At 39.1% G+C, this 12,516-nt stretch overlaps 1 protein-coding gene across 12 annotated transcripts in view; it reads left to right on the top strand.

Moving 5' to 3' along the window:
* PLEKHA5 (pleckstrin homology domain containing, family A member 5) overlaps positions 1-12,516 on the top strand; it is a 213,310-nt gene that overhangs the window by 118,407 nt on the left and 82,387 nt on the right. The gene's annotated exons all lie outside the window — the stretch shown is intronic.

Raw genomic sequence — 12,516 nt, 5'->3', positions numbered from 1 at the left:
ATGAATGAAAGTATTGAAGTTGCACTACAAGAGCGCTGTTTTGAAGGAAAGGTTTAATTTAAAAAAAAAAATCCTTATTGGTTTCACAGGGTAGCATTTGACTTATCTATAACTATCTCTTTGTCCTTAAAGTGATTCAGAGAAAGTTCAAGCTATATTCAAATCATTGAATACTATGCAGTGAAGAATAGCAAAATGATGTGACGGCTGATTTTTATCTAATTGAAATGAGCTTTTTGTTCTGTCTAACTATTGAAAATAATTGGATTCTTTTTGAAATTGTGTATGTATGTGTAGATTAGAATCGTGTGAAATTGTTAAGAAAAGAAAGTGCTTAAATTTATTTTAAGGCAAAAGAAACTGCTTAAATTTATTTTTTTCTAATTTGTTTGCTTCCTTCCCAGTGGTGCAGTAAACTTCCATTTAATTCATGTTATAATAAAACATTACCAATTAGCATTCATTAGGGCATAGTAGAGTTTTTGGAAGTAATGGAATTCTAGGTTATATATAAATTTTTAAATGCCACATTATTACTTTTAAAACACCACGAAGAACATTTCTGAGGATTTACATGTTTCTGAATTTTAGAATTCCACATAGTTTTAAAACTCCACTGGACTTTTGTAATTAGAAAATTTTCATACAGTGTTTTTAATTTTTCAGACCACTAAAATATAATCATTGACCTTTTTTTCCCTGTTACGTGACCACTACACATGTTTTTTTGCATGATAATCTATGGTAAGCTCTAACTTTTGGTAGAATGATCTCTCCTTGCCCGTTAAATTATAGTTGTAACATAAACCTTTGTACTTCGTTTTGAACTAGACTAGAACCAGCAACTCTTTAAAACAAGGCAGTAACATAATTTAACTTCAAGAATTCTGACTCTGCTTACATATTCAGGGTTATATAATTGAAGGCTTTGTTTGATCCAGTGACTGTACCTTAGTGATACCAGACTAATCCTTCCCAAAACCCTGTGGTGGTGTTTTGGTTCCCATTTTGCAGAAGGAAGTTGAGGTTCAGGATGGAGAATGGCCTAATGAGATAGAGGTTGGTTACAATGAGATGGATGATGGTGCTGTTAACAGTCTGGGGAACTTAAAAGGGAAATACCAGCTTGTCAGGGGGGTGCCAGTACTTCTCTGCTCCTGTGGTGTGATTTCCCTGTGACAACCGGAAATGTATACCTGATTCTGGGATGTTTGGCGAACATTCAAAAATTATATTTCTGTTTTAACCACAAAGTACCCTTGAACCTATCCATTTAAAAGCTTCTTAAGAATCACACAGATGACTTACCAGTGAAAGAATTATGTAAATTATTTCAGGCATTTGTGCTTATCTTATAATTTTGTCAAGTGATCTAAAATGTAACTGTGACTTAACACTCAGGGTAGATAACAGTTATTATGTGATGGGTGCATTTTGTACCGTCATAACTAGCCTGGTGTTAATTAAATTGCACTTATGTTAACTGCCAAGTTATTTAAAATCTATTAAAAGGTGTCTGTTGTGTAGATGGTTTTATTTAAGGATTTGTTTCCCAAGGTGATTTAGAAATAGTCAATAAATAACCAAAACTAAAACAGATGAATTTGTACATAAGCCTAGTGCTTTGAGCTTTTGACAGTTTTTTTTATTGTTCCTAGTCTATAATAATGCTCTCTGCTTGTTCTCGTAGCGTGACATCAAACTCCTATCTTCCAGTGGGAAAAGTAAGGTTTTCAGTGACACCCATGAATTACAATTGTTACTTGTAGTTAAAGCCTTTGGTACTTGTAAATTGGAGAAGTGCAAGGTAACATCGATAAATACATTCTGATAATTTTTTCTGAGTGGCTGATTCAAAGTAAAATTATTGTGAAGCCTTAGAGACGAGGAAGATGGGAAAGAGCTCTGAGATTAAAATTAAATTGGGATCAGGAGAGGTTTTGTTCCTGTGCTTCAAATAGAAGTGGTCGTGAGTGATGCTCAATAAGAGAGAGAAAAGGAGAGAAGTAGAGGAGCCCTGAGAACACGGCATGTTCCCAATCATGGGACAGGCAGTGACTCCAAAGGACGGTGCAGTGACCCTGGAACAGCGCCCCGGCCCCCTTACCCACGCGTTGTTTGTTCTCTGTGTTCCGTTTCTCATTCCCAGTGCAGCCATCCTCAGGTGTCCATTGATTGAATCATGGGTACCAACCATACCCACCCTAGGACAGACCAGCTACAAATTGTAGGTGAATTTCAGCAGCATGGAGATTGGCGCTCCTAACACGGTGTGGACCAAGAGCAGCTTTTTGGAGTTTGGTAGCGCTGGGTGTCTTTGAACAGAGAAGTGGGGGGAGGCAGGGCAGAACTGAAATGCTTTGAAGGTGACAATTTAGGATGGGGTGTCTGAAGTGGGCACAACTGTGCCTTAAAGACACCCTTCCCTCCCAAGTCACTAAGTGACTACTGCCCACTTTGTAAATACTCTGAGCCTCAGTTTACTCATTTGTAAGGTGGGACCAGTAATAACTCAATGGTCTGTCAATGATTCAATTGTCTGGTTCAAGTGCTATATGTGACAGCGAGTATGATGGGCACAGCCCATATTGTTAATAAGGTATTTACTGCTAGCATTGAGGACCAGTGAGGTGCTCCCATCTGGTGACTCCTTTCTTTCCCCATTAACATCTAAGAATACCCACTTTCTAAATGAGGCAGGGAGAGAAGATCAAGGGTTAAAGTCTGAAGGAGGATGTGTAGATGGTAGGTCAGTGAATCACTGAGGTTGAGGATGTCTGGAAGTAGTTCTGAGTTAAAGGCAAATGATATTTAAAACTCAATGTGGGGAGAGAAAATATATACTTCTCATATTTTGCAAAAAAAAAAAAAGTTACAATTTTCAGGACTACTAGCTCAGTGGTTATTTGTTCCCATAAGGAAGGCCCAAGAATTTAGCTTCTCTTAAGGACAGGCAGGGAGCTCTCAGTGTTTTCCTTTGTTCTCAAACACTGCCTTTAACTGTAAGCACAGTTTTTCAAGCCAGCATAGTCTCAGTTTAAAAATAAATCGCAGAAACAGACATTGTGGTAAGTCAGATTTCATCATAACATTCTACTTTTCTATTAAGATGAAAATAAATTAAAAACAGCTGTCTACATACAACATCAGTGAACTTTACACTTTGCAGCGCCATAGAACCATCTGATCTGACAACTAAGAACTAAGATAATTCATTACCAATTCACTGCTACACACTTGTTTTTAAACCCATTTTGAGACTGAGTCTCAGAGTGATGAGGATTTATGATTTCTACAAAAGTTCTCCCTCAAAAGAATAGGGAGGAACTGTTATCATCTGATAGTGTCATGAACCAAGACCAAGCTGAGCATTCAAGTGCTTTTTGGGTTTGAGTAGCAGAACAGCAGAACTGAGCCTGCAGGTGCCCTCCGAGCTTTGGGCTCTATGTATAGTTTTCTTCAGTGGTGCCCACAGTCTCCAGCCCTCTTCTGCCAGGCTCCCTTCTAGCTGCATAATGGATATGTGGCAACTTTTATGGGTTACATCTTTTTCAAAACACAACTCAGCCTTCCTTGGTAACACAGAGGGTTAAAGCACAGCGCTATGAAGCTACTACAGCACAGGTTCGATCCCCGCCCTGGGAGGTGACCCACATGGCGTGGCAGACCTCTCCTGGCCCGCCTGCTGCTCCCCTCAGCAGTGTACATCTGCCTGTTCTGCTCCCGACTCTGTCTCTGGTGAATCCTCTTCTTACCCCCACCCCCGCACCTTTGGCCTGTACCCCAGTTCATGCATAAATAAATAAATCTTTTTTTAAAAAGTAAAACCCAACTCATAATACTGGTTCAGAACCAATGGTGGCAAAGCAATCACCAAACCACTATGCTATTTTATACATCTTATACTAAATGAAATCCTTTTTCCCATGAAGAGAGTTACAGGATTCAAAGCAAGTCTTACACCTGAGTTTAATAAGAGATTATGGAAATCTCTTCTTTAGGGCAGTCAGTTTCAGCATAGCAGATATATTTTTAAATCTCATTGCCAAGTCTACACACCTGAAGCCCTGGTTTAATAAAGCTTCCTTTGCCTTACTATTACTCAAAAGAATTACATTGATTATTAGTGGCAATATGGTAATAGCAATCTCAGTATTATTTCTTAAATTTAAAAATTATATGGATTTTGTAAGAAAACAGTCTCTGGAGTTACCTGTGAAATACAGGTATTTAACACACATTCACACATCCTCCCACCAGTGAGAATACAATATGAACAAATTTTTTTTCCCTGAGAATGAAAATAAAATCTCTTAGTTTCTGAATTCTGGGTTAAATCACCTACTCTGCCTTCCCAAAGCTTCCCTTCCTAAAGGAAGGAATTGATAAAACCATTTTCCTCTTCTCTTGGGTTGAACCTTTTACCAGGTAGGTTTTGAATATGCTGGTGGGAATTTCTTCTTCAGAACATATGGGAGTTGCTTGCTCTGAGAAGCAAGATGAAACCTTATCTAATAGCCATTCCTTTCTGCTTGTTACTGGAATAGATACACATTTTATTCATGTTCTTCTAGGTGTGCTACAGAATTGTGACTTGTGTGTCTTGAATTCACTTACTATTGATTGAATTAGACATCGACTCTCTTGGCTGGCTAATGAGATTCTAGAGCTTTCTTTTCAGTTTTGGGCTTCTTGGTATGTTTGCGATACTTAGGGTGATGGCAGCTGTTGGTTGCTGAGAGGATGCGTAAGTGAATAGGAAAGCCAGTTGGAGCCTCTGTATGGAACAATCACGAGGAACTGTAGCTCCTAGAAACCATCAGTGTTCTTATGCTGCTTTCCATTCTTGATTCAAAGAACAGGGTGTCTGTCCTGGGCCTTGCTAGTGGCCTAGGGGTCAGGGCTCGGCACCGTCACCGTGAAAGCCCGCTTTTGGTCCCTGGCCAGAGAGCTGACCCACAAAGGGCACGGCAGACGCTCCTGTACACTTGCTGCTCCCCTCAGCAGTGTGTTTTACTGTACCTGCCTGTTCTGTTCCCATGCCTTCTCTGAATTCTCTCACCCCCACTGTACCTCTAGCCTGCACCCCAATTCTTCTACACAAAAAATATATATTTTTTTCTTTTTAGATAAACATGCAGCAACCAGAAAGGAGCTGGAAGGCTCATGCTTAGTGAAATAAGCCAGAAAGAAAAGGAAAACTGCTGGATAGTTTCACTTATAGCAGGAGTATAAAGGACAGGGGAGAAAATAATAATAATGATGAACAGCTTTATACCAGACACATTTTATAGGGGTGGAGTGGGGAATGGGATCAAAAATGGGGGAGGGGTGCACTGGATTATGGTGATGGCACACGGGCGATTTGGTGATGGGAAGCCCCCGGGCATCACAACTGAGATGGAAAAAGGCACAAAATAATGTAAAAATAAACTATTACATTATTTTTAAAAATAGCACCTACTGAAAAAAATAATTAAAAAAAAACTTTTTGAAAGAATAGGGTATGTCCTGGTATATATAGCATTATTTCAGTCTTCCATTTAAATTTTGTTTAGAACTCAGAGCTATATTTAATTTTGCAAAAATCAAAGCATATCCCATTATTTTGAAGGACTACAGAGTATATTTCACCTGTGTGCTTATAAGAATTATAAGATGTACATTTTGTACTCAAGCATGGCCACAGAGTTTTAGCCTTAGAGTTGGTTAACAGGAGGTTTGCAACCAGATTTCATTTGTCACAGTGTAGTTAATTATGTTGAATGCTTTTATTTTTCAATTTGTGCAGTTTGACGCACAACACTATTAAGAATAAAAGTTTCCATTTTACTGACTTTTGTGATTTAGAAGAAATTAAAGCTCCTTGTTAGCAAATAGGTTGCTCTCTGTCTCTGTTCTTAAACCCGCTGAATTATTGGGGGTTATATTTGAAATGCACATTTTGTGCTTTTTATTCATCTATGTGGTTGGTACGCCTGTGTGCATTTGCAAGGAGGAGGTTTCCTAAGAAATGTCATTGGCTCTATCCTTCATATGTCTCCTGCAGAGTGAAATTATATCAATAAGCACTGCACAAAAAATGTCTTGCTCTGACGATCCTGACAAGGGACACAAATAACCAGTTTTCTCTATCTTCAGAGTGCTGCCATACAGTTTAAATTATTCATATAAAAAACAGTTGCCACTCAAAGTTAATTCAAGGCTGGTAAGTTGTTCAGTTTCCAAAAATAAGTTATGGGAGCTGTGGCAGTTTTCCCTTTTTACATGGGCTGCCAGGAAGCCCAGAACTTCATCACAGTAGTGCAACTCTGCCTGGGTTTCAGACCCAGAACTTACATGATTAATTATTTGTTGCATAAATATATAAGATCTGAAAAGGAATTAGCTAGATATGGTAGAGATGGAATTTCTTTTCCATCACTGATAGACATGTCATCTTATTGTTATTTATGTAATTTAATGGCAATAATGCCATTTTATATATACAGTTTTATTCATCTCAGGAATTTTCTTTAAAGATTTATTTATTTATGCATACAGAACTGGGGTAGAGGCCAGAGGTACAGGAGTGGTAAGAGGATTCACCAGAGATAGAGTGGGGATCAGAACAGGCCAACTGACGAAGTACACTGCTGAGGGGAGCAGTAGGTGGGTCAAGAGAGGTCTGTCATGCCCTGATGCCCTATGGGTCACCTCTGGAGCCAGGGATCGAACTCTGCTGAAGTGTCTTTAGCTTCTCAATGCTGTGCTTTAACCTGCTGGGCCACCCAGGAGGGCCCATCTTAGGAATCTTAAAGTCAAATTTTTATTGAAGAAATAATTGCTTGAGGCTTTAAATAAACAAGATTTTCCCCCCTTTGATCTTTATTTATAGCAATTGATCAGAACTCTGGAAATAAATAGCAAAGAGGGCATAATGCCAAAGAACAAGCAATTTGTGTTGCTGTTTGTCACTATCTTAATAATCTTTTCTAAAAATGGCACTGATTCATTTATTGTCTCGGGGCCTTTGATGGAACTGGACTCTCAGATTCAGCTTGTCATTATGACCTATTTTTTTCAGTCCTGTACTCTATGGAATAGCTGAGTCCGCCTTGTTTTGTTTTGTGCTTAAGTATTTTCAGAACTTAAGAACCGTCTCGTGCTGCCTTGTTACATAAAAACACAGCTAGCCTTTCTCTACATGTTAAAATGACTTTTGGCTTCCATCCTTTTTTACACAGAAGTATGTATCTTTGCCAAAACTTTAAAGATCAAGAAAGAGGAAAGCTTTATTCTTTCACAACAAAAACTTAGTAGTAGAAAACATGCCCCTTAAACTGTTATTTGGGGTCGGTGCTAATTTAGAGATTTTGAACTAATCTGAATAATGACCGAATGACAAAACCCACAGTAGTGACCAATAACAACTAGCAGCAGCTTTTCCAGGTTCCCATGAGCTTGTCTCTTTCCACCTTCATACACTTCACCAATAGAAAGTAAGTGCCTGGGCCCTCCCTGGTGGCACAAGCAATGGGGTAGGGCAAGCAATGGGTTAGGACACAGCGCTGCAAGCTGGCCGTGCTGCTGGCCGCAGCTGCCTCAGTGCAAGTTCGATCCCGGCCCTGGAGGTGATCCACATGGCACAGCAGACCTCTCCTGACCTGCCAGCTGCTCCCCTCAGCAGTGTACTTTGTCGATTAGCCTATTTTCTGCTCCCCACTCTGTCTCTGGTGAATCCTCTCAACGCCCCTGCACCTCTGGCCGGCACCCCAGTTCTGTATGCATAAATTAATGAGTAAATCTTTAAAAACAAAAAGAAAGAAAGTGCCCTAAGGACTAGAATTTTTGTCTTATGCACTGCTATCCCTAGTACCTAAAACAGTTCTAGATAAAACTGAAAAACTGTGACATAACTTTCTGTTACTAAGTGAAGGAAAATGAGAGGCCAAGGAATTTGCCTAATAAGAACCCCCAGCCAGGAAGTGCAGGATACAAACCTAAGTGGTCTGATTATAGAATCTGTTCCAAATGACCATGACTTCCTACTGTGTCCATTGTCTCTGGAGAAAGACTGGACATGAATGTGGTTTCTTCTGGAAATTATTGGAAGGCTGGTGATCTGGGCGGGGTTTCTCAGCCTCGGCCTGTTAGCATCTGGGGCTGCTTTCCTGCACGAGTTAGGGGGTCTGGCAGCAACCTGGCCTCCATCACTACCTGCAGTAGCCACTTCCCAGTGTGACATTCAGAGTATTCCCAGACATTTCCAAATGTCCCCTGAGAGGTAAAGTCACACTATGTTGTCTTCCACACTGATGACATCACTGCTAGTGCACATGCAAGATGAAAATTGCTTTGTCCTATGTCCTTAAGTATGCTTTATATTAGGACCTGAATGTTAGCCTTTCTAAATCATGGTTTCTCTAGAAATGCAAAATGCATAATACCCTTCCAGTTTTTCATTTTCATTCAGAAAAAGCATAAAATCTCTGGCACCTTGCCTATTAAACCGTCAAAATACACTTTTAATAGCAGAGAGGTATATTCATAATTTAATTGTACAGTCAGTTTTGCTTTAATGTCACATATGTATGTACTCCTAAAATAAATCACTTCTCACTGGGCAGTAAAAAGGGGATCTTATGAAAATGGATTTAGGAGCAAATCACTCAAAAAATTTCATTAGTGGCACATAAAAATAAAGATGGGAGCCTGATGTAAGGTTTTCACATGTGATAAATGGATAAAATACAAAAATAATACAAAAACATTTTGCCTCAAAAAAGACCTACAGTTTGCTTGTAGAAATGATCTTGGAAGGGTTTCATTTTGGCTTGTGAGTTCTTAGTGTCAGAAGTAGGGGTCTGAAAATAGACAGAAAAGTCTGTCACTCCCTGTCGGGGGATGTGTTTCATACACAGGCAATGAACTGAAGTGGCTGGTAGCTATTTGAGGTGTACAGAGCCTGGCTAGGCAGTTACATTTTCTGCATTCAACTAAGGTTCCTAAAGACGCTGTTGTGTTGTTTTTTTTTTTTTTAATGTATTTATTTATGCATACAAGAACTGGGATACAGGCCAGAGGTGTGGAGGTGAGAGAGGATTCACCAGAGACCGAGTGAGGAGCAGAACAGGTAGGTCAGGTAGATCTACTGAAATACACTGCTGGAGAAGGCATCGGGTGGAACAGAAGTCTGCTGTGCCATGTAGGTCGCCCCGGCCCAGGATTAAACTCATGCTGCAGTGGCTGCAGATAACTTCATAGTGCTGTGTTTTAATTCATTGTGCCACCAGGGAGGGCCCACCATTGTGCTTAAATGCAAAATTTACATACCTTCTACATCATGCCCTAGTCTGTGAATTGCATTGGAATGCATTTCTATACAACGATAGTGGCAAAACTGAGAGTCCTCTTGATCTGAATCTTGTGGCCTTTCAAAGAAAGAGCTATGGAGAGGATGGCAAGTGTACTGTGAAGCTTTGGAAGTAATGTACAGGCTGACTTTGAAAATAGGGTCCCTGTTTTGGTCCTTCCCCTGGTCCTGCCTATGCTAGTAACAGGTCTCCACTTTCTAGACCAGCTGTACCCCCAGGGCCCAGCTGCTAGAGCTAGGCAGAGTACCAGGTTTCTGTACATTAACTGAGGTGGCTTATGGAAATAGATCTTTTTTAAGTCTTTTTGGGTATTCATTTATGTTACTTTCATTCACTGGCACTCCGTGTTTAACACAGAGTTATTTTTAGTTGTAGTGGCTGATTTAGAAATCATGTTTCTCCTTTACCGTCACAGTGTAACATTGGTATAAAAAGGAAGCATCAATGCTGACATGTTAACCTGTTCTAGAAGTTAGTAATAAGCCAAAATGCTTCCAGGAGTGGATGGGGCTTCTCATAGAGGGGAAATGGTTGTAGTAACAGTCAAGTGAGAAGTCACCGAGTGAAGGGATCAAGGGAAGAGGGGCATGGGCCCACAGTAAAACCAGGTGAAAGTTCTTTATCAGTCTTTTCACAACAGGGAATCTTACTGTTGGTTTCTTAGGATGGGTGGTTCGGCCCTGCCCAAAGTCACACCCACATTAAAGAGGACAGGATAGTAACCAAAACTGAGATTTTGAGAGTGTTGGTTGTCTAATGTCGGGATCAGTGAATGAAAGTTTGAAAAAACTTGAGTTTTTCTGCAGTGGCTTTCTTGGAACCATTTTGTTATAAATCCAGTAGTGTCACTTGTCGTGTAAAGAATGATTTTAAAATTCACATATACAGGTTTAAGTTTTCTACATATTTAAAGGTTCATTTGTAGAAGAGCAGTGCAGATTAACAATCCTAGGAGGTTGTCAAAAATTGCCATGTTTAAACAGTTCAGGCTGGAGTTAATATTTTAGTTTGGCATACTTGTAACTTACTTTAATCTGTTTTGGATGAAATGGTTAGGAAACATTACACTGAGTTTCCTGTTTGCTAATAAGTAAGTTATTTTGTTATGGCCATTTTAAAATTCTCATTACTTGTTAACATCTCCATCATGATTGACTACATCGTTTAAAGTATGTCATTGTGCAGATTTTGGACTGGTATTTTTGAAAATCCACTGTCTGTTTTTTCTTTCTTTCTTAATTTAATCACCAAGACCAGATTTTAGGAGTATTGTCTAGCATTGGGATAAGTGAATGAGAATTTGAGAATATTTGGCTCATTTCTTATTACAATTAGATTTATGTCATGGGGAAAGTTCCTTTCACTAAAATGACTTTCCCTGTAGATGTCATATGAATTTTCATATCAGCTTAACATACCATCAAATAAAACTTTGGATACTCTGAAGGAGCAAAAGAAGAATGTAACTATACTTCCACTCCACAGTAGTACCAATCGTGGTGTCTTAAATTAGAGGGGATGCTAAGATTTTTACTTAATTTTACTTTAAGACACTAATCTTCTTAAAGATGAGGCCATCTTAAATAGCTTAAAGATGATAAAAATGCCTATCTCATTGAATTAGCATCTACTTTATGGGAAAAGAATGTTTGGATTTTTTATCCCCTAGGTATTATTGATTAAATATCATTGCCTTCTGTTGTAGAGTAGGCATCAAATCTGCTCAGTGTGCAGGTCAACATAGTCTCTTAGCCCTTAATCACCACAGAACCATGCTGTGTAATTTAGAGCTTCATGAATACTAAGATTGGAGTCTCTTCCTCCCAGGCAAGATGACACAATGTTAGGGGAATAATACCATATGTAGAAGACTGCAGATTTTTCAGTTTTGTTCTTTTTTTTGTCACTTTTTTTTTTAAGATTCATTTATTTATGCACACAAGAACTGGGGTACAGGCCAGAGCCACAGGGTTGTGAGAAGGTTCACCAGAGACAGTGTGGGGAACAGAACAGGCACATTGACTGAAACACTACGGAGGGAGCAGTGGGCAAGACAGGGAAGGTCTGCTGTGCCGTGTGGGTCACCTCCCCAGCCAGGGGTCGAACTTGTGCTGTGGTGGCTGCGGATAGCTTCAGAGTGCTGCACTTTTACCCATTGCACCATCAGGGAGGGCCCTGTTGTTCTTTTATATAAAGAATTTTTATGTTTATGTTCTATCTACCACTTATCCAACTCTATCTAGCTTTTTACTGTTCTTTCCCTAGGAGAAACTTAAAAAAAAAAAAAAAAAAGATGTCATTCTCCTTTGTTTTTTACTGAAGTGTCCCAAGAGTTGTCATAAGTCACTTCAAACCCCCAATCTCCCACACCACCCCCCCCATACCTCCCCGTAGTGTTTGTTGTGTTCTGCTAGAACATAGGCATCAGATACTTTGACACCTTATTGGTACCATCCCATTTGGGTACTTCAGCGTCTGCCACTAGCCTCCAGAGGCCAGGCTGTCTCAGTAGCTCTGTTCATGTGTTTATTAGCTATTCACAAATTCACATCCCACACTAGACTTTAGCTTTCCGTTGTTATCTTTTTTCAGTCAAAAGGCAAGATAACCACTTGCATACTTAGGTCATGAAAATTCCACCCTAAATAAATGTCTAAACCCAACAAATCTAACTGCCATGGAATGTGTTGGTGTAAAGAGAAATTCCCCCCTCAAAGCTGATAAATTTGTAGGACTGGGTGCAAATAATAATCTATTAAGATCAACAACACAGTACTTAAAACAAAATACTGATGTTTTCTCCATAATGAAAGTAAATTTTCTAAGGTCAGACACACCAGTGTTATGCAACCCAATGGGGAAAAAAATACTAATTTGCAAATGATGACTTATATTATTTAATATTTTAATATATATTTCATATTATTTGTAACCCCCAGTATTTTTATCTTATTAAATAGTTTGGGCTTTTCTCTCTCATTTCCAGAAAAAACAGTAGATTTATTTTCATCATCCAGACTAGCAAGAGGAGTAATTCTTAGACAAAGCACTTATTCTCTAACAATAGTCATCCTTTAATTGAAGGATATATTTTTTCAGTAAATATAGCAAAATAGATTTTTTTCTTTTATTACATTTGAGTTAAAATTTTACTTTTCCC

This window comes from Condylura cristata, unplaced genomic scaffold (assembly GCF_000260355.1).
Source record: "Condylura cristata isolate star-nosed mole 26May11 unplaced genomic scaffold, ConCri1.0 scaffold00036, whole genome shotgun sequence".
In the NCBI taxonomy this organism is placed as follows: Eukaryota; Metazoa; Chordata; class Mammalia; order Eulipotyphla; family Talpidae; genus Condylura; species Condylura cristata.
This window is presented reverse-complemented; position numbering and strand designations above follow the sequence as displayed.